The sequence below is a fragment of the Stegodyphus dumicola genome, chromosome 7, assembly GCF_044657685.1.
Source record: "Stegodyphus dumicola isolate Sdum_Otavi_A_Nest chromosome 7, ASM4465768v1".
Taxonomy (NCBI): domain Eukaryota; kingdom Metazoa; phylum Arthropoda; class Arachnida; order Araneae; family Eresidae; genus Stegodyphus; species Stegodyphus dumicola.
Window position 1 is genome coordinate 177,595,232 of NC_140774.1, and position 27,990 is coordinate 177,623,221.

General features: G+C 34.0%; 1 protein-coding gene across 10 annotated transcripts in view; it reads right to left on the reverse strand.

Moving 5' to 3' along the window:
• LOC118191624 (exocyst complex component 4-like) overlaps positions 1 to 27,990 on the reverse strand; it is a 785,372-nt gene that overhangs the window by 375,386 nt on the left and 381,996 nt on the right. The gene's annotated exons all lie outside the window — the stretch shown is intronic.

Consider the following 27,990-nt stretch of genomic DNA (forward strand, 5'->3'; position numbering starts at 1 on the left):
AATACTAGAAATTTCAGAATAAAAAGTGTAAATTAAAATTATGAAATTGCAAAATAAAAAACAATTTTTTAAATTAACATTACAAACAATGATGGGTTCTGAGACAAAATATTCAAAAAACAGAATAACAAACCATTCTATATATTAAAATACATATTAGATTTGAGAAAAATCAAACTTGTTTTTTCCTTTAAACAAGATCTGATTTTATTACTAGTAAAATAAAAATTATAATTCATTTAGTGAATATAAAAATTTGTTAGAATAAGTGGAATTATTGTCTCCAAAAAATAATGTGTTGACTGACACAGCAACCACATATTTTCAAAAAACTAAGGTGACGACACACAATATAGCTAACGAATTTCGACAGACATTACAATAAAGAGTTTAGGAATGATACAGATCGCAGTTATAATGAAAGAAACTAATTATTATTAACGAAATTTAATTAGTTTCTTTCATTATAACTGCGATCTGTATTAACTCCTGTGTACGTTTGTTTAATATAATTAGATTATATCAAAGCGTAATCGTCCTCGAATAATGTAACTACTGCAAGGTAATTTACAGAAGGAATTTTTACACACGCAACATATTTTCATAAGAACAAGCACATCATTTCTTTTACTAAAATATTCCTAACTTCATTTACTCACGTTAATTGTATAGGCACAATATATATTTTCAAATTCGAGCTTTCGTAACTTCTTCCCCTTTGAATTTTCTAAGATAATAATTCTGATATATAGTGGCTCCGAAGAGTGTTCGTACACGTTAACCCTTTGCGGCACAGTGTGTCCTGTCTGGACACACTTAAAAATTTCCTTCTGTACGCACTGAAAAATTGAATGAAAAAGGATTTATAGGTTACTCTGAACCTTCTTTATTTATAGAAGATGGCAGCTCAACACAAACCAGTCCATATATTTTAGCCATGTTTAGTTTGTTAAGACCCTCATTTTTCAAAGAAATCTTCCAGATTTTTTTAGGGTATAAAAGGAATTGTTTGAAAAGAAATTTCTATGTTATTTTTCTGGCTGTATGCTAATCTCCTTATTCTATATTAGTTTTAAATTTTTACCTTGAAATCTTGCCTAAAATCAAACGGCGAACCCTAGGTGTGCCCAGACTGGCCTCACCGATAATCTAGGACAATTGAGAGTCTGTATTCTTTGTTTCTCCGCATCTTATCGGTCAGTTCATTGACAACAATGCTCGTTTCAGCACTCGTTTCGAGGCTCTATTCAATCAGTGTGCCACTTTGGGCACGCTCACAGAATTAAAACGATAAGTGCTATCTTCACAAAATTTTACTGTACTCCTCTAGGCCTAATTAGACTGCCTACATTTTTTTAATCAAAACTCCCACTTTAAAAGGTAGCGTGCCAAAAAGGGTTAAGAATTTGTAGAAAAAAGCGGTGCTGTATAGCTCGGAAATGAATTCGAATATAAAGCCCAATATTTTTTCATATCATTTCCATACGATTTTGAATAAAACTAAACTTTTTTTAACACTGACGCATTTTCTTTTTCTAAAATTGAAAAATGTAAGGAGGTATAGATAAAACACGGCACAAAAGTGATCGCACACTGAAATATTTTCGTAAAATGTCATAAATAAAATTACCGTCAGCCACTTTTTTTTTTATTTTCGCATTTTGATGACGTTTAAAAATTCGCTTACCTTTATTGTTTCCTTCCTTACTTCGTTACGTCTTATTTAATATTTCAAAATGGGTCGTAGTCGAAAGGAAACAATACATATCATTCGAAAATTTATAATTTTTCATCATAACGGTGGAAAATCGATCCGGGGTATTGTAAATTAGTAAATTTATCCTATTTTACGGTGCAGTATCTGATAAAACGCTTTAAAAAAGGTAATCGGATCGAAAATAAAGTAAGAACAGATTGTTTAGCAAAGTTAGCTCAACGTGATCAGAGATTTATAGTTAAAAAACCTGTGAAAAATCCACGTTTGAGTGCTGCAAAAATTTCTGCAGAATTTACTGAAAATTTTTCTACTTCAATTTCACCTGAAACTATTCCACAAGTACTTAGATCAGCTGGATAATATTGGCGCTCTGCTCGAATAAAATATTTTGTAAGTGCAAAAAATAAAAAGCTTTTCTTTCTTTCGCAAAATCAATGGTAAATAAACCCAAAGCGTATTGCAATCATGTCCTATTTGCAGATGAAAGCAAATTTAACATTTTTGGCTCCGATAGGCATATAATTGTGTGGAAAAGAACAAAATAAGCAACTAATCCTAGGAACTTGGTTGGAACTGTGAAGCATGGCGATGGAAATGTCCTTGGGTGCATGTCAGCAGGATTAGGTAATTTAGTATTTATTGATGGCATAATGAACCTGCTCTTTACTTAAATATTTTAAAAGATAATTTAAAATTAAGCGCCCAAATTTAGGTATTGGAAACAATTTTTTTTATCAGGATAACGATCCTAAGCACATGGTTGTCAACGTTCGTCTTTAGGGTGAATATCATTGTCCACAAGTTCTGAAAATACTACCTCAGCCACTAGATTAAAACCCGGTAGATTCGAATTTGGGGAGAATTAAAGGTTAGAGTACGAAGACATAACATACAAAGAACTAAAAACAGGTAGAATGGAAGAATGGAGGAACACTGATGCAGATATTAACCCATCCCCCTCTGTAACTGACTGGTGAACTCTATGCTCAGACGTTCAAAAAGCTGTCGTAAATGCTGCAAGATATCCTACAAGATACTAACTAACTGAACTACTACAGTATTTATTAATATGTGCACATTTCTTTAAAGTGTACGAAAACTTTTGTGAGGTAACTTTTCTGTTAATTTTTTATCACTGATCTCCTCCGGCAAAAAAAAAACTTTTACTGTGTTCATAAAATAACTAATACAATTTGCTATGAAATTTATAGAAAAAAGAAATTTATAGATATTATTAAAAAATTCTCAAACATTAAGTTTTATTAATGAATAAAGCAATATTTCATTGAAACTCGTAAGTGTACGAACAATTTTGGGGGGGGGGCACTACGTGTGAATAGGAGAAGGCTACTTATTCGATGATAACTGAAAACGTAGTTGGAGTGATAGCTGTTAATTTTTTGATTTAGATTAGCATTTTCATAAAACATGAAGCTTCATATTTTGAAAATTAAACAACTCCATTTTAATTTTAACGTTTCGTTATATATTTCCCATATGCCAAAGCCATTTATTTATTTGGACATAGTACAAAAAACAATTATGTAAAAACCTAACAAGTGGAATCGTTATGCCGTGTTAAATCTCAATGTTTTTCAACGTTATTTTACGCTCGATTAATTATATTTCTTGAAGCAAGAGACTACATAGATGTAATGGCAACCCACAAAGATAATTTCTTGCTTGGGTAAAAGAGATAAAATTAGTAAAAAATAAAACTGGCCGTAACCTATAAAATAAATGTATTTTGATTAAGAAACGAAAATGTTAATTTAAGGTTGAAATATGTCGCTCAATTTTAAGCCACAGATAAAAGACAGAATTATGGGATCACGCGTTTCATCACACCAAATTCAAAGAAAAGGAATGTAAAAAGATATATATATAAATATATTCTATTCCTTAAATATTAGAAACTTCAAAAGGTGTGTTTAATTTTAATTGTCAGACCACTTTCAAGCCATCCTGCTTTAGAATCGCAATAAATTCGTAGGTGTTGTTTGCATATATAGAGATACGATTGAATTACAAATTATTTTATTGGCGGTTTTAAATCAATTCTTATATCAGATTCTGAGAGCGAAATTAAGTATTTAAGATAAAACTATTCTTAAACTAATTGAAGCAACAAAGTATAAAGTTCTAAAGTCCAAACAACAACTTGAAACGTTTTTGGGCTTAAACCATTTCGCTTTCTTCTCATTCACTGCTTATTGTGACGATAAAAATAAAAATATAAAAATATAAATAAAAACTGAAAGCTTTCAGATTTTATATTACGACCAAAGTGGCTTTTTTTAACGTTTTGTGTGTTACCTTTATTTATTATATATCATGTTATTCTCACTTAAACCATAAAAATTCTATTCAACAGCAATATCACAAAATGTTTGAAAACAGCATATCTTTTGAATTTCCGATCACAGTCTCGCTCACTGGAAGTGAAAATGTCCTCCTCTCCGTAGAGTGTTGCCATTGCTCGCTTTGAAATCGTTGAGTTTGTTAATCAAAATTTCATTAAGGTTTTACAAAATATGAAATAGATAATAAAACAAATTCCAAAATCGGACTTCCAGGTGCCCATACTCAAGTGGAGAACTAGGTTATTCAGAATTTGGTGTCTCTAGATACCGTTATTTTTTCACAATGCGAGAAATATAAATAGATTCACGCAGATTCTTCATTATTTAATTTCTTTAAATATAATGCAGGGCTCTAATATTTTGGTGGCACCAATCTGAACGTTGAAACGTCGTTTTATAGTGGATGACGAAATGTCAAAACGAAATTAATAGCCCTTCATGGAAAATTGCCCCTTTGGGCTAATTGATTAGCAAAAATTTTCATTCAGTGTAAGGCCTTAGTAATATCTGAAACCAGTGCTACTCAAAAATTCTGAATAACCAAATTTATTATAACTACAAGCCTAAATTCCATATATTTTTTTAATGTTAAATAATGTGCTTTCGCTTTCAACAGTTGCTTCTTGCAGAGGTAAAAACAAGAAAATTAGTATATGGTAAAAACAAAATACTACAAAAAATATATGTGTATTAAATGGAACTGTACTAATCACTAATTCTAATGGAATAACAAAATACAAAAGTGTTGTAACATTAAGCTGAAGTTACAGATGGTTAAAACACCATTGCTTTACGTTTAGTCTCATTAATTGCTTCTTGTAGCAATGAAGACAAAATAATTGGGAAGAATATATACTTTCAAGGTTAGCACTAACAGGTAATAAATCAAGTCACTTCTTGTCCCAATTACTTGTCTAGTAATTTTCTCTTTACTCTGAATATCTAAGAAAGCAAGATAAACAGGTGAAACGTTCAGATGAATCATTATACCATTCCTTATCTGTGTCAGCTTATTTCCATACGATGAAATCTGAAAGCTAATCGAATGGTCCTAGGCGACGTAATGTACTGTTACGATAAAGAAAGTGAAAAGTTCAAATTTAATTTAATTTAAATTAAAACAGTTCTAATAATAACCTTCAATGAACATAAATAAAAAGATTTTGTCCCGTCTTTGTTGGCGTCACAATCCAGTTAGATAAGTTTCCATTTCAATTACCATACAGTTATAGAAAATGTTGCGAGAATAAAAACTGTATGATTTCCATTTAAGAAAATTTACTTCTATCTTACATAATCTGCTTCACTAAGGAACTCATTTGCATTTATTCATAAATCCAGTCTCTGCAATGGCAAATGTTCGGACTTTTAGTTTAGCTATTTTAAATTCTACAGTCTCAACATCAAAGGATTTTTTAAAATCATAAATGCCTCCAAACTATGATTTTAATATAAACAATAATGTATTATTTGATCCTTGAAGCGAATTATTTAAGAAAATCAGTTTTAATTAAGTTGTCATTAAAACAATGGAATTTTTGCATAAATGTTTTTAAATAATTAATTTAAGTATTTGCTCGCTCAGTAATTATTTGGACAGTATTTTTGATCGAGTATTATCGCTCAGTATTATTTATCGAGTAAAGTGGCAGAATATAATTGCAGGAAAACATACTCAAATATTACAAGCAATTCCCACCCAATTAGAAGCAGCGGTTTTTTCATTGGCCAATGAAGGTACCGTAAACCTTCATCGGTTTGCCTTCCACCACACTTTAAATCATGCATCCGACTAAACAAAAGTTAGCTTCATTTTATTCCTATGTTTTCCGTGCTCTTCAAGTTTGCTCCTCCAAACTAGCCCTTGATGAAGAACTAAATTATTTAAAAGCAATAGCTATTGACAGGGGCTTTTCACCCAACATTATTAATCAAGCAGTTAAAAAATTCTCATCTCAACACACTAAAAGCCACACTCTTATTTTAGGAGATTATAAAAATTCTGTTGTCATTCCCTTCTTTCCATCAATTAGCTATAAAGTTGCACATATTTTGCAGAAATTTAACTTCCGGGTTGTGTATTCTCCCATCAATAAAATTCCAACTTCTATACTCAAGGACCCCATTCCGGATATGAATTCCTGGGGTATTTATAGGATTCCTTGCCAGTGTGGTTTAATTTACATTGGCCAAACTAAGAGAGCCTTAAAATTTCGCGTCAAAGAACATGAGGCATATGTTAGAAAAAAGGAAACACAGAAGTCTTCTGTTGCTCAACATTGTTGGTCCGAAAATCACACTTTCAATTTTTCTGCTGCCAAAATTATTCAAAAAACATCTTCCATTGGAGAACTGGATTTTCTAGAGGCATTTCACATTCATAAAAATCTTTCTGTTCTAGTTAACGATCCTAATTCCAATCCAAATTTGCCTTCGGCTTTTAGAGAAATTATGTTTTAGTTCTGGTTTCGCCAACAGATGGCGCCACTTGCTTATTCTTGTCCAGGCTTTCTTATCTTATCTAAACATTATTTCCTATCTTGTTCATTTGCGGTTTTGCAGCTGAAGATGATGGTTCGGTAAAACCATCGAAACTAGTCCTGTGAAAATTTTGTAAATTAACGCTGATTTTTGTTGTTTGACTTCTGAATTAGTTTTAACTTTGTTCATTAAATATCACATTCTTTGCACTTGAGCGACATAAAATTCAATTCAGCGGCAAAATCACACAATATATAAAAACAGGATATTTGTAGAATTTCCAATAGACATTCTCGCGCACTGGAGATAAAAATTTTTTATTTCATACAGTGTTGCCACTGCTCGCTTTCAAAACCCTTGAGTTTGTTTGACAAAGGTTGATTGAAGTTCTAGAAAATATTAAAGAGATGATAAAAACAAATTCGAAATTCAAAATTCGTCCTTCTAAATAACACATGTTCGGGTGGAGGACTGCGTTATTCGGAATTTGATGGCTCTAGGTACCATCGTATGCGACGAACATACATACATACATGTAGATTCTTGATTATTTATTTTCTTTAAAAATAATGCAGAGCAATAATATTTGGTGGCAACAATTTGGAAAGGGATTCGCCGTTTGTAATGAACCGACTCAAAATCTCATTTCGAGAATAATAGCTCCTTTTGGGCTAAAAATCACTTTTCGAAATTTCAGTTTAAGAATATGATATTTATATTTTACCTGTAGAATAGTAATATTATTTCTACATTGTAATTATACCACTGCTTTTATATTGTTGCGATCTACCTGGTTCGTGGATTTGGAGTGATTGATGACAATACAATGATGATGAAGAATCAAAAAACAATTCATTTGCTAGCATTACCCGAGACAGTTCCAAAAACACGTTTACAGTTTTCGAAAAGACTACGTTAAACACGCTGAAACAATCACCAACACAGCCTTCAGGCTACAACGGTGAAGACAGCTTCAAATCTTCGAAGTACAGCTTCCGACTCGGTTCGGTCACTCTCCAGTTAATCTCTGAACTCAAAGCACTGCTACTGAACTGAAAATACTCGAGATACTCTACTACTCTGCGTACAGGCAGGGTATTTATAGCTTTTGACCTGCCTCCAAGAACATTCTCAGGAAAACCGGTAAGAATTCGTTCAAGAATATTCTCGCTCCATCTATGCCATAACGTAATATGGGTGATTTTGCGCCAGTGTAGCGACCTTGTCTTTCCTTGCCACATTCTAGAAACCCTAAACTCTCTTTGAGGAGAAGCTATCTTACCGCATCTGGGCGTTTCGTAACAATACACATTTCATTTCAGCATTCTGCTTTTAGTTCGTTTAAAATATCATATTGACATTAAAAAAAATCTGATGTGTACACCACATGACTTCCTTGTACGGAATATTAAATTATATGCATTTTTTCTTGCATTTTATTTTAAGTTATTGGACTTAATTAAATCTACTTCGTCGATAGCGCATAAACCACAATAGAATAAATGCACTCTTTAAAATTCACTATATTTGCTTACCATAGCGACACTCTGGCGCTAGGTTCACTTAACAGCGTTACATTTCGTTCATATTATAACTCAGAATGCATATAAATTTATATCATTTGAAGAATTTTCAAATCGTTGCCACATTTTCTATTCAAATACTATAATAAACCTAAAACGATGTATAAAAGAAATTAAGCAAACCAAGCAAAAAAGAAACAGTTTTTTACAGACGATTTAATATTTCTCATTCAATTAATTCAGTTTTCACTTCCCGACAAGGCAATAATACATAAAAACTCAAAATATCTATATTAAAAATTACGAAGTAAATTTTAAACACTTATTTCCTCGAATAAATTCCAGAATGGATTAAGCATGATTTAATTCGCAATAATAAAGGAAGGCGTTATCTTTATTGTTGCAAAGCTTAGTTTCACTAGATTGACAACAAATCCGCTATTTTGCCAACTTTGAAATGTAAACAAACATGTCCGCCATCGCTAAAATTATTAGGCTTAGCTGTACTCAAACAACTTTTAAATTGTTGATAACTCCACGAATATTCCATACAGATTTACTAAAGGCATAAAACCTTAACCGGAAGATAAGAACAACATAATTATATCATTTTTAAAGCAAAAACTGCACAACTTACAAACATATAAGAGTAAAGAAACTGAAATCACTGAGCCGGGTAACAGAGTTGATATATATATGCGTCTTGTGCGGCTGATTGTGCCAAAATACGAGGTGCACATCTACATGTTATAGCAGTCTTATATACAAAATTTGAACGTTCTGAGGCTACTCATTTTTGAGTTATGCGAGATATGTACGTACGTACAGACGCCACGAAAAATTCTTCTCAGAATTAATTTTAAATCAATTTGATAATTTTTTTGGGGAAAATTGTTTTTTATTCTGTCCTTACCTACAGATGTTATGCAAAAACATCGTTAAATTGTATTCGATAGCGGTCAAAATGGATAATTCGTTGAAATATGATGCTTGAAATTTTTCGCGATTACAATACTTCCTTTTTACTTCGTACAAGGAAGTAAAAATTTAATTTATTTAAAAAATTTTTAAAATTTAAATTGTATGTATGATATAAAAATGAGAGTGACCCTTTATTTCAGTACATAATCTTGAATAAATGACTTTTTTATTTCTTGAAAATTTAAACTTGGGCGCAGATTCAAATTATTTCGGAAAGAAAAAATTTAATATCATCTGATATACTGCTGTATTCTGAGTCTCTAGTAAAGCTCTAGGATGCAAAGGGCAAGCAGTGAGGTCCAGTTAAAACATACTTATCACATGATATAGGAATTAAGCCTGACCAATCGGTGTACGTGTTTGATCATCAGATTTCATTCTCTGTTATATACTTCCCAGCGACTCTTCTTCCAAATACGATTTGGATTTGAATTCTTCAGTATGGAATGTAATACTTTTTTCTCTCCAATCTACTACAGTGCAGAACTTTTCTAAATGCCATCGATAGATAAAAAGGACTTTGAGAAAAAAGGTTTCAGCTGCGAAAAGAAACTCGATACTCGATAAATAAGTCAGGGTAAAAAAAAAAAAAAAAAACGATGTAGATTTGAAGTTGTGCTCTGTATAATTGTTTTACTGTTAGGAATGAATAGGAACAAATGAAACTATGTATAAATGTTAAATGAGAAGCGCATAAATAGTGCTTCGCTGTATTTATGCTACACTGTCACCTTGGTTTCGAATCAAGTAGTCAGTGCCTTTAACTTAACTTTGCAATTTTATTGCGCCATTCGAATGAGCACTTTGAACGCTCAACACTGAATGATTTTGCATTTTTGAAATTTAATTTGCAATAACTGTGTCTATGTCCAATAGAATCTTACGATACTGTTGGAGAACATATCGCTCTTTTCTTCTTTTTTACTAATTTGCTATCGCTTCCAGCTTCAATAAAAATTTAAGTTTTCTGTTTACTTCCTTGTGTGAAGTAAAGAAATTATTGTAATCGCGAAAAAGTCGGTATTATATCTCAATGAAAATATTTATTTTGACGCTGTCGAATTCATTTTAACGATGTTCTTGTGTGACGTCTGTATGTACAGACAGAATAAAGGATTGGAAAATGGATTTAAAATGCATTCAGAAGAGATTTGCTTCGTGATACCTGTACGTACGTGTGTATGTATCTCGCTTAACTCAAAAACGAGTAATCTCAGAACTTTGAAATTTTGCATATGGCTCTTCTATAACATGTAGTTGTGCATCTCCCTTTTCGGTTTCAATCGGCCACACCAAAAGTATATATGTATATACCACACTATTACCGTCTCCGTGAAATGAGATTTTTATTCTTATATGTTGGTAAATTATGCATGTTTTGCTTTAAAAGTCATTGAATTATGTTGTTATGTTTCGGTAAAGATTTTTATACCTTTAGTTAATCTGCATGCAAAAGTTGTAGAATTACCAACAATTTAAAAGTTGTTTAAGTGCGGCTAAGCCTAACGAAGCCACCATTTGTTTACATTTGAAACTCAGAAGAATAATGAATTAAGTCAGTTTCTGCAGTCAGTTTTTTTAACAATTCTTTCAATTTAACACAGCAAGGAAATTTCCTTCCATGTCTCCTTGCAACTCATCCAGCTAAGTAACTGCAAAGTGTCGGGTTTGATATACTGCAAGGTCGCGGATGTTCCTCAAGAGGCAAACTCACAAAAAGCAAATGACTGCACAATTTGAAGACAGATTTTTAGAATATTACACAAACCCCGCAGCTCAGGAAGGATTCGACAAAGAAAATAATTTTTGGTCGTTATGCTCTTAGCTGTTCTCAAACACGGCAAATAGAAAGGCCTTTATAACAGTAAATGATTTCCACAATAATCTTGGCCAGTGATTTTTAAAATTTATGAGGTTCAGGACCCCTTTCATGCTGTGTGTATGTTGCTGGATCCGTAATATTTAAATTCTGCAGTAAATGTTTTTCATACTTAAATTTTTAAAAAATCAAATTTTGGTTCGGGAATTCACTTGTAGACTCCTAAGTATTAAGTCAGGAATCCTCGGTTAAGCAAACAGCTCTAGTGAGCTTGCCTACCAAGTCCAAATCCCAATCGATAAATTTCCAGAGATCGGTGGACAACAGTTTGAGAATCGCTAATATGAGTAAATATCCTCTATTTAATCATAATTTTTGTTTTTCAAAATAACCATTCACTCTTAAAAGTAAAGTTAAATCAAAATTTGATAAGGAGTCAAATTAAATTACAGTGCTCTCAGCATACACTTTTTGAGAAAATGATTTTTATTAAGAAACCTTTTTAAATAAGAAAAATTTTAGAAACGGCATAAAAACCTTTACCAATTTATAAACATTTCACTGAGAATTAGCATTTGACCGATTTTTGATTTCAAAAAAGAAAAGAAAATCAACAAAGAAATTTTACTAAACATCATTACAGATTAATTAAGACACAATAACACGCCGAATAAATACTAATTCAGAAGTCAAACAACAAAAATCAGCGTTATACCTACAAAATTTTCACAGGACTAGTTTCGATGGTTTTACCGAACCATCATCTTCAGCTGCAAAACCGCAAATGAACAAGATAGGAATTAATGATTAGATAAGATAAGAAAGCCTGGACAAGAATAAGCAAGTGTCGCCATCTGTTGGCGAAACCAGAACTAAAACATAATTTCTCTAAAAGCCGATGGCAAATTTGGATTGGAATTAGGATCGTTAACTAGAACAGAAAGATTTTTATGAATGTGAAATGCCTCTAGAAAATCCAGTTCTCCAATGGAAGATGTTTTTTGAATAATTTTGGCAGCAGAAAAATTGAAAGTGTGATTTTCGGACCAACAATGTTGAGCAACAGAAGACCTCTGTGTTTCCTTTTTTCTAACATATGCCTCATGTTCTTTGACGCGAAATTTTAAGGCTCTCTTAGTTTGGCCAATGTAAATTAAACCACACTGGCAAGGAATCCTATAAATACCCCAGGAATTCATATCCGGAATGGGGTCCTTGAGTATAGAAGTTGGAATTTTATTGATGGGAGAAAAAACAACCCGAAAGTTAAATTTCTGCAAAATATGTGCAACTTTATAGCTAACTGATGGAAAGAAGGGAATGACAACAGAATTTTTATAATCTCCTAAAATAAGAGTGTGGCTTTTAGTGTGTTGAGATGAGAATTTTTTAACTGCTTGATTAATAATGTTGGGTAAAAAGCCCCTGTCAATAGCTATTGCTTTTAAATAATTTAGTTCTTCATCAAGGGCTAGTTTGGAGGAGCAAACTTGAAGAGCACGGAAAACATAGGAATAAAATGAAGCTAACTTTTGTTTAGTCGGATGACATGATTTAAAGTGTGGTGGAAGGCAAACCGATGAAGGTTTACGGTAAACTGTAGTACTGAAGTTGGATGTGTTACGTGTGACCAGAATGTCGAGAAACGGAAGAGAATTGCAAGTCTCAAGTTCAAAAGTGAACTGAATAGCAGGATCAATAGAATTCATTGTTGAAAGAACTTTATTTAAATCATCTTTATTACCTTCAAACAGGGTAAAAGTATCGTCTACGTAGCGGAACCATGCCGGGAAGTTTAAAGTTTCAAACAATTTTGATTTATAATAATGCATGTAGATATCAGCCAGGATATATAGCCATCCTGGCTGGCCAGGATAGCCATGTAGATATCCCATCCTGGCTGATATCTACATGCATTATTATAAATCAAAATTGTTTGAAACTTTAAACTTCCCGGCATGGTTCCGCTACGTAGACGATACTTTTACCCTGTTTGAAGGTAATAAAGATGATTTCAATAAAGTTCTTTTAACAATGAATTCTATTGATCCTGCTATTCAGTTCACTTTTGAACTTGAGACTTGCAATTCTCTTCCGTTTCTCGACATTCTGGTCACACGTAACACATCCAACTTCAGTACTACAGTTTACCGTAAACCTTCATCGGTTTGCCTTCCACCACACTTTAAATCATGCATCCGACTAAACAAAAGTTAGCTTCATTTTATTCCTATGTTTTCCGTGCTCTTCAAGTTTGCTCCTCCAAACTAGCCCTTGATGAAGAACTAAATTATTTAAAAGCAATAGCTATTGACAGGGGCTTTTCACCCAACATTATTAATCAAGCAGTTAAAAAATTCTCATCTCAACACACTAAAAGCCACACTCTTATTTTAGGAGATTATAAAAATTCTGTTGTCATTCCCTTCTTTCCATCAGTTAGCTATAAAGTTGCACATATTTTGCAGAAATTTAACTTTCGGGTTGTTTTTTCTCCCATCAATAAAATTCCAACTTCTATACTCAAGGACCCCATTCCGGATATGAATTCCTGGGGTATTTATAGGATTCCTTGCCAGTGTGGTTTAATTTACATTGGCCAAACTAAGAGAGCCTTAAAATTTCGCGTCAAAGAACATGAGGCATATGTTAGAAAAAAGGAAACACAGAGGTCTTCTGTTGCTCAACATTGTTGGTCCGAAAATCACACTTTCAATTTTTCTGCTACCAAAATTATTCAAAAAACATCTTCCATTGAAGAACTGGATTTTCTAGAGGCATTTCACATTCATAAAAATCTTTCTGTTCTAGTTAACGATCCTAATTCCAATCCAAATTTGCCATCGGCTTTTAGAGAAATTATGTTTTAGTTCTGGTTTCGCCAACAGATGGCGCCACTTGCTTATTCTTGTCCAGGCTTTCTTATCTTATCTAATCATTAATTCCTATCTTGTTCATTTGCGGTTTTGCAGCTGAAGATGATGGTTCGGTAAAACCATCGAAACTAGTCCTGTGAAAATTTTGTAGGTATAACGCTGATTTTTGTTGTTTGACTTCTGAATTAGTATCATTACAGATATTAACTTAGAAGTCAAACAACAAAAATAAGCGTTACATTCGCATAGTTTCACAGGACTAGTTTCGATGGTTCAGTAAAGCCATCGAAACTAGTCCTGTGAAAATATGCAAATATAACACTGGTTTTTGTTATTTGACTTCTAAATTAATACTTGTTCGGCGTGTTATTTTATTTAATCATTAAAGATGTATGAAGTGTGTTTTGCAGATACATACAGCGCTTTAGAACATTCTAAAATAGTGGATAAAAGTTTAAACTATTATAAAATAGTTAAGAATATTTAACAGTAAATATTTAATAACATAAAATATTCCTAGTTATTATAATCCACCCAATAAAATTTCTTAACTATTTTAGGAGTTGAAAATTCTTAACAGTGCACACGTTCGTAGAATAACATTATTACATTCTTGCAGTACTTTTTACGATAGACTATAAAATGTTGAGAACACTTATTTAAACTTAATATTTTGAAAAATAACAAAACTTTAACTATTTGCTTATTTCCGTGTTCTTTTTCTTGAATTACACCTTTTACAATTTACATTGCAGATATATTAATTATGCAATATCTCCATTGCTCAAAATGCAGTCTTATATTAATGTCAGTTTCATAAAAAAAGTTCTAAGAATTTCAAAGCTCTCTTCTCTAAGGACTAATAGCATTCATTCTGTGTCATTTGTTGGAAATATGTCCTTAAATAGGTGACATATAAATATATGAATATACCAAAGGAAAACTTTAATGCTGATTCTTCGTATTAAACTAACTTCAATTTTCACCAGTTTTATTTTTATTATTTAAGTGGTATATTTCCGGCAAAATGATACAAAATGTTTTTCGCTCTTCAAGAAAAATGACCCCCATGTTTGTTTCCTAGCAAATGCATAAATCTTTTCTATAGAACCAGTGTAAACATGTGCATAAATAAAAAAATATTAACTTTAATTACCCCCAAATTAATGGTAATTAATAAAAAATTACGTAATTAAAATTAAATTTTCATTTCCAAACGACTGAACTACAAAACAGATTTAAGATATGTAAAATATATCTACGCATATACAGTAGAATTAAATACCCGTCAAACCTTGTCCATCAGAGGCCGTTAGGTAAAGTCGCTAAATACTGGTAGTTCGGTCCCGGTTCGTCACTGTATATTGTCTTAGACAGCTAGCTACACGTGTTAAGTTAGCTGATGCAAGTTTCAAAAAGAAAGCTTTCTCGGAAAAAAGCACATTTCAAATTCCCTTTTGTGGAAATGCTAAAATTCGAGGTCTTTTTTATCAAATAAAATTCAGTTTTGTATGACCTCTGAATCGCTACTAAATCATATACTGGTTTCCATAAAAAACAGTTGAAATAATAGAATTTAGCACATTTTTTTAAATTCAATTTCACATATCGTTTGGCTTTCTATCTTTGTCAGTATAAGGAACAACTTAGCAAGTTGAACTTGGAAATGAACTTAATTGGAAAAGGTCTGATCCAAAATTAATCTTTCGTAAGTCTTTACTATAATGTATTATCCTGACCAAAATTATTATAGTCTGTATGCCTATCTTATTTGATTCCTTTCCCAACTTCAAATCGCGGATCAACGAATTACCGTTAAAGATACAGTTATTCATCTTATCCGACGATTCTCTACACAAGGAAGCAGCGCTGAAAAAAATTAAAGAAATTAGCAGTTTAAATTAATTTTCATCATAAAAATGCAAAAGCAGTCAAAATTTGAATCACAGCTAAGAACTGCATCAAAACTACGATTAGATTCATATTCTGGACTTATTTTTTTCCGGTATTTTACAGAGTGCTAAAACAAAAATATGGGTATTTTACCAAACCAAGCATGCAAACAAGACTGGAGCGTGCCAAACCTTTAAATCCACAATATGCATATAATTTATACCAAAATGAAATTGAGAAAGTTTTATAGACTTAAGAGCAGTTCGAAAACTAAGTTAGACAACATTCAAAACAAAATATTACAGGAAAATATTTATCATATTAATTAAAATTAGTAACGTAACGTTCCCATTCTCTGAAGAACACTTGGTCACCCACCCTAAAAGAAGGGACAGAAAACCCTCTTCTCGCCTCGGCCGGAAGAGGGAGTGGACTTTCCCCCCCTGGTTGCAGGTGAGAGAAAAAAGAGATTGAGATGTGAAAGAGAAAAGAGCGAACGCTGGTTTGCGTGCTCTACTTAGGGAAAATGTACATTTATGTCCATAAATTAAGGATAATTCGGAGTCACGCGGAAATCGAACTCTAAAATAAATATATCACCTGTAAAATCACTACACACATCTTCAAGAATCATATGCAAATTTCAGGAAGTAACCAGATGACACCGATGGTACGTCACAATGACGAGAGTGATATATAAGGAATACAGGCAAAGAAGTAAAATTGTTCGCAGGCGCTTTCTAAGCATTTCAGTGCAATAACCGAATAGTTATGACACAAAGGACGCATTTGGAGATTTTTTACGTGGTAGAATTATCGACTGTCTAGAATGTGGGCGTATCCAACTGGAACTATCAGACGAACTTGGAAATGCCCAGAGTGTCATCTCCAGGCTTTGGCAACGATTCCAAGATGATGGTAATGTGAGTAGACGTTACAGCACAGGTTGCCCCAGAATCACAACGCCGAATAAGGACTGGTATTTGGCAGTTACTGCCAAAAGAAACAGGCGGAGCACAGCCTCAGACTTGTCTCGTCAGCTCTCTTGAACCACTGGTACGACAATTTCAAGGCAGACCGTGTACAGACGCTTAGGGCAGATTGGTCTATATGCTCGTAGACCAGTCAGATGCGTTCCACTTACTTCAACTCACTGTCGCCTGCGGTTAGCCTGGAGTAGAGAGCATGCATTGTGGACACCGCAACAGTGGGCTTGTGTGATGTTTTCCGACGAGTCCAGGTTTAGCTTGCAGTCTGATTCTCGCCGAACTTTCATATGGAGAGCTCCAGGTACCCGTTACGACCAAGAAAACATCATTGAACGACACCGTTACGGTGGTGCAGGAGTGCTCGTTTGGGGTGGAATTATTCTGGGTTCCAGAACTGACCTGCATGTTCAAATTGGAACCATGGCAAGCCAAATCTATCGGGAACGTCATTCTGGAAAAACAACATGTATGTTTGTTTCGGGGCGCCGTGGGCGCATAATTTGTGTTTATGGATGACAACGCGCGTCCTCACCGTGCAAACAACGTAAGCGAATGCCTTCTTTCGGAAGATGTCACCCATATGGACTGGCCAGCATTCTCACCGGACTTGAATCCAGTAGAGCACGTGTGGGAAATGCTTGGTAGACGAGTTGCAGCCCGTCAACCTCCTCCTACATGTTTACCGGAACTTCGGAGAGCATTGCATTTTGAGTGGCGTAATATCCCCCAAGATCAGATCGATAATTTGATACTCAGCATGCCTAGGCGTTGTAAGGACTGTATTGCATCGTCTGGGAGACATACAATGTATTAACAATCATACCAACCATGTATAATTGGTTTTTTGTAAATAGGTTTTTTTTTTGTAATTTGCTCCAGGGAGACAAAATCGCTAATTTTTTTAATAATATCAAACATATAGCATCTTTTTTTTCTCTTTACCTTTTGTTTAATAAATAAGCTTTACAAATAAGTCAAATTTGTTTTGCCTCTAACTTTTCCTTTGCCTGATTTTGCATTATCCTTAATTTATGGACATGAGTGTATTTTAAAATTGTCTAAATTTTAATCTGTACATAGCTGTATATAAAGATAAATATTTAGCCTAGAACAGGTCTTGTGTCTTTGACGGGGATACGAGTATGGTACAGTAATAAATTGTGTACAAATTAACAAAGCATATTTTTTGCGATCAATTTAAATACTAAAAAATATACATGGGTCAAGTCGGAAGACTGTATTTTCACTCATGCGCTTTAAGCTTTAAAAAGACGTGAGGCCCACCAGCGGTCGAACAGTTGCTGAACACTGGTAGTTCGGTCCGAGGTTCGAATTCCGCGAATAGGCTGACTGCATAAGAGGTTTCGTTAATTTACCCATGTGTAATGTATATACGATCCAGTTTCTCTTAGAGCGTCGTCCAAGAAGGCATCCGTCCCGTTAGGCAAATAGCCCACAACGCTTTACCGTAATAACATAAACCAAAACAAACCATAAAGAAACGTGTATAAAACACGACAAAAACAACGAAAGCTCCATGCTGCGAATTTCTTCAAGCATCGGGAATCGAACCTGGGACGAATTATCAGCATCTGGTGGCTTCATACCCATTCGCTCCGTCTTACCGAATAGACGCTAAAAAAAAAAAAAAAAAAGAAAGAAAGAAACTATATATTTCAGCAGAGTTTCTCCGATTTTCATTATATCCGAAAATGAAACATAAATGAAACAGACTAGATCTGTGAAATCAGCATTTCTCTCACTGTCTGTAATTTTTAACATAATTTGATTTGACTATATTGTAGAGGTATTAGGAATTTTTGGAAGCAGGCAAGATGAAAAATGAGCAAACCGCCTTCGCCGGGAATCGAACCACGGACCTCTGGAATACCGACCCAGCGTGCAGAAAAATTACACCACGAAGGCACGCTACGAAAGCGAGAGAAATATCTTATAAAATAATATATAATTTGTATTAATTCTTCAAATCCTTAGTACATTGAAAATAGAGGAAAATTCTTTATCCCACAGTCTTCACAAATTGAAATGCAAAAGCAATTCTGCACAACAAAAGTGCGTTGGAAAACTAAATCTAATCAACAGAAATGGCTCAGGAATTATGTTTTCCTGACAAGCATCAACAGCTCCGATGGAAAACAGAGTTATCATCACAGAGTGGCGTTTTCAAGCTTCTGGTCAACGGAACATAACTAAACCGCGCCTTTATTCGCCGTACGAAACAATAACAGTGTTAATGAGAATAGGTCTGTCTAGTGTGGTTACACCCAAACTAAGGACGTAAGGACGTTTACTAAAGATCTCAGAAGCATCAATGAAATTATGTTTACATTCTTGCAACATAGGACGCTGAATGAAGCTACTTCTGAAAGCACAGACCTAAAATATTCAGGAAATTAATGAACCTTCAATATTTCCCTGTTATTTGTTACAATGTAATCTTAATATCAAGAAATTATAGGATTTCACAAAATACGTATTAGTTAATGAACCTGCAAAATTTCCCTGTCATTTGTTTCAATCTAATCTTAATACCAAGAAATTATAGGATTTCGCAAAATACGTATTGTTTAGATAATACTTCTACTGAGAATATGCTTACATTTTCCTTCTAGCAATAAATGATTCCAAGATAATAGCTCAGATTATTTAGATATAAAACCACGAAAAAATAGACAAAGTTTAACTTTACAAATGCACATTAAAAAGAAAGGAATCGACATTCAACATAATTTTTGATGCTAGGGAATACGATTGTTGCTACATAAACTAATATATATGTAAGATGAAAATTATGTAAATCAGAATTATAATTTAAATTAGGGGTGTCCACTTAACTCCCCCTCTCGATTCTAAAAATTGTAATAACTTTTCTGGACTGCGCCATTTCTAGATCATTCCATTTCGTATGGCTTGCGTAACGTTGACGACGTAGCTAATTCGATTCTAAACTAAAAATTATGAGAACTGAAACTTTTTAACCTCAACCAGAACCTTTCCTTTGTGAACTAGCTTCCATATTAGATAATCGCGCATTATATCTTCAGCTCTCTTGCACTCAGGATGCTACTTCGCTCCCTTTGTCGTGCTGCTAACTATGCCGTTATCTAAAATGTGATACTCTACATAAAATTGTGGGGTGCGTATTACGCACATGTGTGTTATGAAGAATATGTTTCGATAATTAGTTCGTGTCCAGTAATAAAAATAATGTTCGATTGGCTACGATTCTCTTTATGTCTCTACTTCCAGTGTCATCTTTCTGCGCAGTGAAGTTTCTCAAATTATAACGCAGAATCACCGCCAATCCATTGCAGCTTTCTCCAAGTTATTTTATTATATGCTGAATCGGAGGAAGAGATGAAAGGGGTTGTCACATTACATTTTACACCTGTGATTCTCAACCTGTTTTTCTCCATGCAGCCTTTTCACTACTGCTACAAGGTCAACCACCCTTTACAAAACTTGAAAAAATACGCCTACATTCATTTAGATTTAAGTTATTTTTAATGTGTTTCATAAATTAAGTAACAAAAAGTATAGAACATGTTGATAAGTACCAAAACGTAAGTAAAAGGAGTTTTCTATATTTACAAACTGAAACTAAACACTAAACAGCTTTATAAAAAGCTGACGGTTCCCCCCCCAAACACCCGGAACTATGAAATCCTACCCAGGAAGGCAATTCCGCCCTGGCTGAAAACCCCTGTTCTAGATGTTGCAGACTTTTACATGAAGGCAAGCGATAGAACAGTGTCGCGAAGGAAGTTGACAGCTTGAGACGTGTATAATGACAACTACTCACAATTCTGACACCTTTAAATTCGTATATATGCCATCCCGACCATATCTAAAGCTATTCATATAAGATGGAAACACCTCCTGGCTTCTTTTAATTGCGAAAGAGAAGAAATCATGCTCCTTTCAATGGATCCCAGCTCGTGTGAACATCGACAGGAATAAGCAAGCTGACTCTCTCACCAAGCAAGCGAACCTGCCATCCTGTCTACCACACTTTCTGATGCGAATGTTGACACAAAGCGGAGGCTCTCTGCCTATCCTCGGCCGAAATTTCCAATACATGAGTTAAACTGTACCCGAGATGTCACAACCACATACGCAAGACTACGAACGGGGCACCTAAGGGGCATGAAGATCCTGCCTGATGGCATTAGTTTATACACGGAGTGTATGCACCACCCGAACACAAAGTTGGACTCCGGACATCTCCTGACCTGTCCTGCCGTCGCAGCGGCCCTCTTCTGGAGGGATACACTGACTGAACCAGAGGCATTCTTTTCACGGACAAAGTCGAGGACACGGTCAGGGTAGTGTTTCATGCCTTTGGGCCCTATTTGACTTCCTGTCTCAACTCCTTCCAATGTTTTTTCCCCTTTCACTCTTCTTTTCCTCTTTTCATTTCTTCTGGACACGACAACAACAACACCTCCTGACAAGTTATAAAACTAACTTCTCGATAGTCGGAAAAAAAGGTGGGATTCTAAAGGTGAAGGCTGTCATCTCGCCGCTTCTCTCATACTGTGATAGATTAAAAAATGGCAAAGTAATTTTATATCTCCATAGAGGTACATAATATCACTTGATTATTACTTGTAGCTAAATTTTTCATTATGAATCCTATTCTATAAATGACTCCACTTTTGCTGTTAAATACATAGTATGTGTGTTACTAGATTATACAAGAATGTGTGTGTACTAGAGTTATACAAGGATCATATGATTTCATTAATTTTAGAAAGACAGACTTTATAGAGATTAATTATAAATATGCTTTTAGTTTTAGAACACAGTAAAAATAATAACCTTTATAAATATAAAATCTACATAAAATGTAAATAAAAAATAAGACTTCTTTGAACTCTAACTAAAAAGAGACTAAATTTCAGCTTTTTCCCAGTACAATATATCTATACAATCTTTGTGCGCCAATTTTAGTTAAAAGCTCCTGCCTTTGACTAAGAGTACAATGTAATAACTTGCGGCTAAACATCATACCTTTCATGGGCTTTCGTAACGTTTCCACGTGCAAATCTGAGCGTAGGATCGTCTTAAAGGTAAATGCATGACATTTTTGAATTGATGACCTAACTTTTGATACATTGATAAATTGTTTTTTTATTCAAGCGAAGAATATGAATCAACTCAATCTATTGAAGCTCGCTATATCGAAAAAAGCTGTGATTTAATCATTAATGAAAATTTTATCTTGTTTCTGAAGTTTTTAATCTCAAAGGACATTCAGAAGGCTCTTTGAAGTCTTGAAAGTTGGTTAATGCTTCACTGACTATTAACTAAAAACTTGTTAAATGTCTTAAAATATAGCTGTAATAAAGACATTTTTGCATATTACGAGGCCTTTTTATTATTCATCACGAAAGGAATTCATTCGTGCTGGCAAAACGCTCCGAACATTACCTGGAAAAAAAACACCAGTTAGTCAAACAATGTGAGCGTTTTCTTTGTTCTAATTCATATCCAGCCTAGGAAACCTCTACTGCTTGCAAAGATTAACATAATTAAATATATGATGAGACGTAATAAGTTTTCTAAATGAAATTTTAAGAGTTATTTTCATCTCCAACCTAAACATAGAAACAAACTCTTCAGAACCAACCTGTTATTTTATAGAAACTTTACAGAGAATTCTTTAAAAATATAAATTATATAAAAATGAAATATTAAAAACAAACTCAAAGACTATAAGTTATTTTCTCCCTCCTTTCTGTATGCCCTCGTGGTGTATAGATAACACACTCGGCAGGTATTCGAGAGGTTCAGGTTCGAGTCCCAGTCAGGGTACTGCTCATTTTTCACTTCTCCAGCATCCAAATACCATATATGTTTGTAGCAGTCTGTTCATATGTTTGTGGCAGTCTTTTGATATGTTTGTAGAAGTCTGTTCATATGTTTGTAGCAGTCTTTTGATATGTTTGTAGCAGTCTGTTTATATGTTTGTAGCAGTCTTTTGATATGTTTGTAGCAGTCTGTTCATATGTTTGTAGCAGTCTTTTGATATGTTTGTAGCAGTCTGTTCATATGTTTGTAGCAGTCTGTTCTGCCGGCTTTCCTGCGGAGGCGACGCAGCATCATTAGATCACTTCTGCAAGGAGGACAATACTGCTGTGAAGCAAATATTTTAGTTGTAGGGTCAGCAGTTCTCTTCTGCAGCGTAAAAGTATCCAAATACCAAATGAATCTGCAAGACAACTCCTGTACTTAACCTAAACGATTATATTAATATTGTAAGGTATACCCTTATCATGTTTTCTAATGGTGCATTGGTGAGCACAACGATTCAGTACTCCGAAGATCTGGGGTTCGATTTCAGGAAAATGAACATCATTTCTCACACCTAAACCCGTCCTCGATTATTTTATGTATTTTTATCCAACTGTATTTATAAATACAAAACAATTTCTTTTAAAAGTTTTCCTCGCGCATTTCAGAACAACCGACCATTATTACTCGATAGATGTCACTTCGGTAACATTCAAATCTAGCTCAATTCGTCACCTGGACCAAGACTGGTAAGAAACTTCTTCTGTTCGGCGATTTTAAGCCCTGAATTATTATTAACTGGACGTGATGAAAAATGATAATATATTATATAAAAGTGGATATATGTGAAAGAACTTGAACAGCATAAAATGTAAATAATTAGCTTGAAAGTAACTCACAAATGATATTTATAAATATTTACTTTGCATATTATTGTATTATCGCTTTTGGCAACAGATTTTATCTTTAGAATCCAATTTGTTAAAAATAAGTGAAAATGAATTTTCGACTACTGAGTTGGTGAATAAAATTATATTTGGTGTAGTTATGGTAATCTTTTTATTTTTTGTATTTCAGTCAAACATTCCTTGGAATAGTAAGATTTTGTCTGCATCTTATTACGTTGTAATAAATGAAGAATCGTAAAAGCTGTACTTATAAATTCATTTGACACTAACTCTTAAAAATAGCCAGCGAAACATGTGTTGGCTTTAATAGGCTTTCATTCTAAAAACAGTTTGGTAATGCAAAATATTAATTTCCTAGCAATTAAATTATCACATTTATCAAAAAGAAAGAAACTGAGAAAAGTGAAATTTTAACAAGCAACAACTAATACCTGATCTTCTGCATTTGATAAAACGTAATGCGATTATGAAAAGTATATATTCTGTACATATTACCCATGATATAAAAAAAACTTAATTTGAACATGATATAAATAACTATTAAAGTGATACTAAATTAAATGATTGCTGTAAGAAGAAACTGATAACAAGGTATAGCAAACATGCTTCGCTCAAGTTCACTTAATGCAAGTTGAAGCGACAGAAAAACCAACAAAAAACTGTAGAGGTAGATCATTAGAATGTTCAAACATGAAACATGAGAAATTAACTGTGCTCCAACCGAGATTCGACTTAAAAATCTTTCATGGGCTAGCTGTACAAACTATAGCCATTTACAGCATGACAAAAGACATGGAAGAAGGTAAAAATTCCTTACAAAGTTTGGCAGCTGAGTTCCGGCTAGACAGATGAATTCGTGTGAAAATGTAAACAGATGAACACAGTAAGGCTGGAAATAACTGTGCAAATTATTAAGCTCTTCGGAAATATTCACTTCTCAGTTCTTTGGGGCTAATGTTTGGAACTGTTCTCCATGAGTACATTAATTAATTAGATTAGTTTCCATCTTAAAATAATAAATAAAACCGCGATCATCAAAATACACTGTTGAGAGATTTCAAGCCTATATTATTTCCAGAATGCTGCAGGAAAAAGAAACGTGTCTTACTATGTTTAAGAAAATTATAAGAATCATGGATTAAATAAATTGCAATGCTCTGTCTACCATTCGACAAATAATGGTAAAAATAGATACATAAAAATACACTTACATAATACAGCTAAAAAAATAAACCGGAGTCTAAATTATATTTCATGATATATTTAAATATTAGTGGGATAAATTTTCGAATCCATTAACCTTTCAGCCCCAACGAGGCAGAATTCATGAACACATCTTTAGAATCATTATAATTGATACCACGACCTATTTAAAACTAGCCATTAAGATAATGATTTACTAGCTATTTTATTGCGCTGAAAAATAATTATAGGACGTCACTACACATTGTAAGATTAAAGAATTTTTTTTTAATTGCCAGTCAACATTTTTAGACGGCATTGTCAAAAGAAATATTCAAGCAGCACAAGAGACTGCTATAATCTTCTTGACTTAACTAACTGTGATAATGAGGGAAGTCTATTGTGGAAAGCTAAATATGAGTTTTATGAAATATGAGATCTGTCGTATGCTGTAGCACAAAACTTGTTTTGCCTTTCAAAAATGCATTAAAAGAAAAAGAAAATTTCACCAATAATCGCGCGCAGCACAGACTTAGGCAAATTTCAAATATTCCCGTAATGAATTCATCATGAACCCTTTTTGACGTTGATTATTCTTCGTACAGACAGACTAAAGGACTCTTTTTTTCTCAAATGGGTTCCAAAACGGATTTAAAATGAATTCAAATGGGATTTTTTGAAGGAAAACGTACGTAAGTATGCATGTATCTCACATAACTCAAAAACGATTAGCCGTAGAACGCTGAAATTTTGAATGGGACTGCTATAACATATAAATGTCCACCTTCCTTTTTTATTGCAATCAGCCACGCCAAACGTATACCCACCTTCTTACTCGCCTCGGTGAGCTCTGATTCTTATATGTTGGTAAATTTGTAGAGACATTAGGTATTTTTGGAAGCAGGCAAGATGAAAAATAAGCAAGCGCCTTCGCCGGGAATCGAACCGTGGACCTCTGGAATACGCGCCCAGCGTGCAGACCACCACACAACGAAGGCATGCCAAGAAGGCGGGAGAAATACTTTATATACTCTCCCTTTTAAAGAGCGACTGGGGTTTTTAATGGACCCAATTGCCAAATCCTGGGTGAGGAGAATCACCATCCAACACTCTTTTAGTTCGGGCGCGACTTGTAAAGACATTAGGTATTTTAGAAGCAGAAAAGCTGAAAAATTAGCAATGCCTTCGCCGGGAATCGAACTGCTGACCTCTCAATTACGCGCTGAGTGTGCAGACCACTACACCACGAAGGCACGCTAAGAAGGCGAGAGAAATGCCTTATATACCCCCTTTTAAAGGGCGACTGGGGTTTTTAGTGGATCCTATCGCCAAATCCTGGGTGAGGATAATCATCATCCAACAACCTTTTAGTTCGGGCGCCACTGTAGAGATATTAGGTTTTTTTGGAAGCAGCCAAGATGAAAAATAAGCAAACTCCATCGCCTGGAATCGAACCGGGGACCTATGAAATACGCGCCCAGCGTGCAGACCACCGCACCAGGAAGGCATACCAAGAACGCGGGAAAAATAAATTATGCATTTTTTGTTTTAAAAGTGACTTAATTATGTTTTTAAGGTTTTTAAGGTTATTAATTTTTGTTTAGTTAATTTGCAAGCAATAATTGTAGAATTATAAACAATTTAAACGCATAAGTGTAGCTAAGCCTAACGTGGCGCGGACTTAGTGAATTAATTCACTTGGTGCGCCAACTTTAATATATTCGTGTCAGTTGGAAAGAAAATAAACTTCAAATTTATGCGCACCGAAAATTTCTGCCCGTTCGCCGATTTGCTTCTTTTTGCGTAAAAACTTTAATTTTAATTGCAAAAACTGTTTTTAACTGTAACTGGTGTTTTATGTTTTTCTCTATTTTACAATTTTAATGAAGATGTTTTGAGTTTTTTATATATTTTTGCCTTGCCCCAAAGTAAGACCTAAATTGATTGAATGAGAAATATATCTCTAATGAAATTCAAGGAAATAAGTTTAAATGACCAGCAGCAAAAAAATTGTATAATTTAACAGACCGTATAAGGAAATCACGTGGTGTCCGCATCAAGATTTCTTAAAATTTACATTTATCATGTTTTATAACCTATTGTTTCACTACATAGAAAAATACCCTTAAAATAAACGATCAAATTGCTTAAAATATACTTTAAATTTTAATTGCTAAATTTTTTTAAGTGCACTAATGTCTTCTGATGTTTTCAAAATGGGATTTTGTATCACTTTTAATCATCTTGTTACACTTTCCTTCTAGCCATTAAGAGAAAAATTATCTAGTATGTTAGCTCCAACTATTTCACTTATAACTCTTGCAAGTATAAAATTTTTAATCTTTGATGACAAATACTGCATTTGTGTTTACCTTCAAAAACGTAGAATAAAACAATATTAGGCTACTGCTACTTTAACGCGCTTCGTAAAACGCATCTAAACGATAAATAATCTACACGATAAAAAATAATCTAAATGGTTACAAAGATGACTATTTAAAAATCACAGAATTAAATATTTTTTGACATCGCATAATATTTTGACATGTATATTTACCATGACTTTTTAAATTCTTATTATACTTTCAATTAAGGCTTCACGGATGAATATGGGATAATATTGTTGTTATATGGGATAATATTGCAAACAGAGATCGTTGAAATTTCATTACTTCAGTTTTTTTTAAAGCAGCTTTCTGGCTACAAATGAGTTTTCAATTTCCTTGTATACATGCTATAGTCTCCTAAAACGATTGGCATTAAAATGACACAAGTGTCCGTAATACGCGGAATATAAGACGACTTTGTATTTTGTAAGATGTCTTATAAGAGATGAAAGGTCTTGCATACAAGACTGCAAGACCATTTATCACATTTAAATTTGTGAAAAGTTTTAATGAAAGATACTAATTAAATGATATTGCCTACTTTGGAGTAAAATTAAATGAATATTGTTGCGAAATGTCCAGACGCGGTAAGATAGCTTCTCCGCAAAGCAGTTTTAGCGTTGCCTTATAAAATGGCAAGGGAAGGCAGGGTTGCCAGTTTTGGCAAGAAATCGCCCATTTGGCGACAAAATTGGCGATATGCCATGGACGGATGCAAGACCTTCTGGAACGAATTCTTAACGGTTTAGCCCAGAATGTTCTCGAACACAAGCCAAAAACTATCTAAACCCTGCTGGTACGCAGAGAGTCAGAATGCGATATAGTGTGTCTCATCATAGTGCGAGACAGTCAGTCCGTGCGGAGTCGATCGAGTTGACAGCCGAACAGCGAGTGCCGAGTGGGTCGTCGGGTGCACCGAAGGAGTCTCTTAGTGTATCGCGGTTAGTGCATTGTCGAGAGAGTGTGTTGAGCTCCAGGAACGACTGAACCGAAGAGCTTTGTGTGTCGTCGTGTGCATCGCGAGTTGCAGCATGGAGAGTCTCGAGAGTACCTG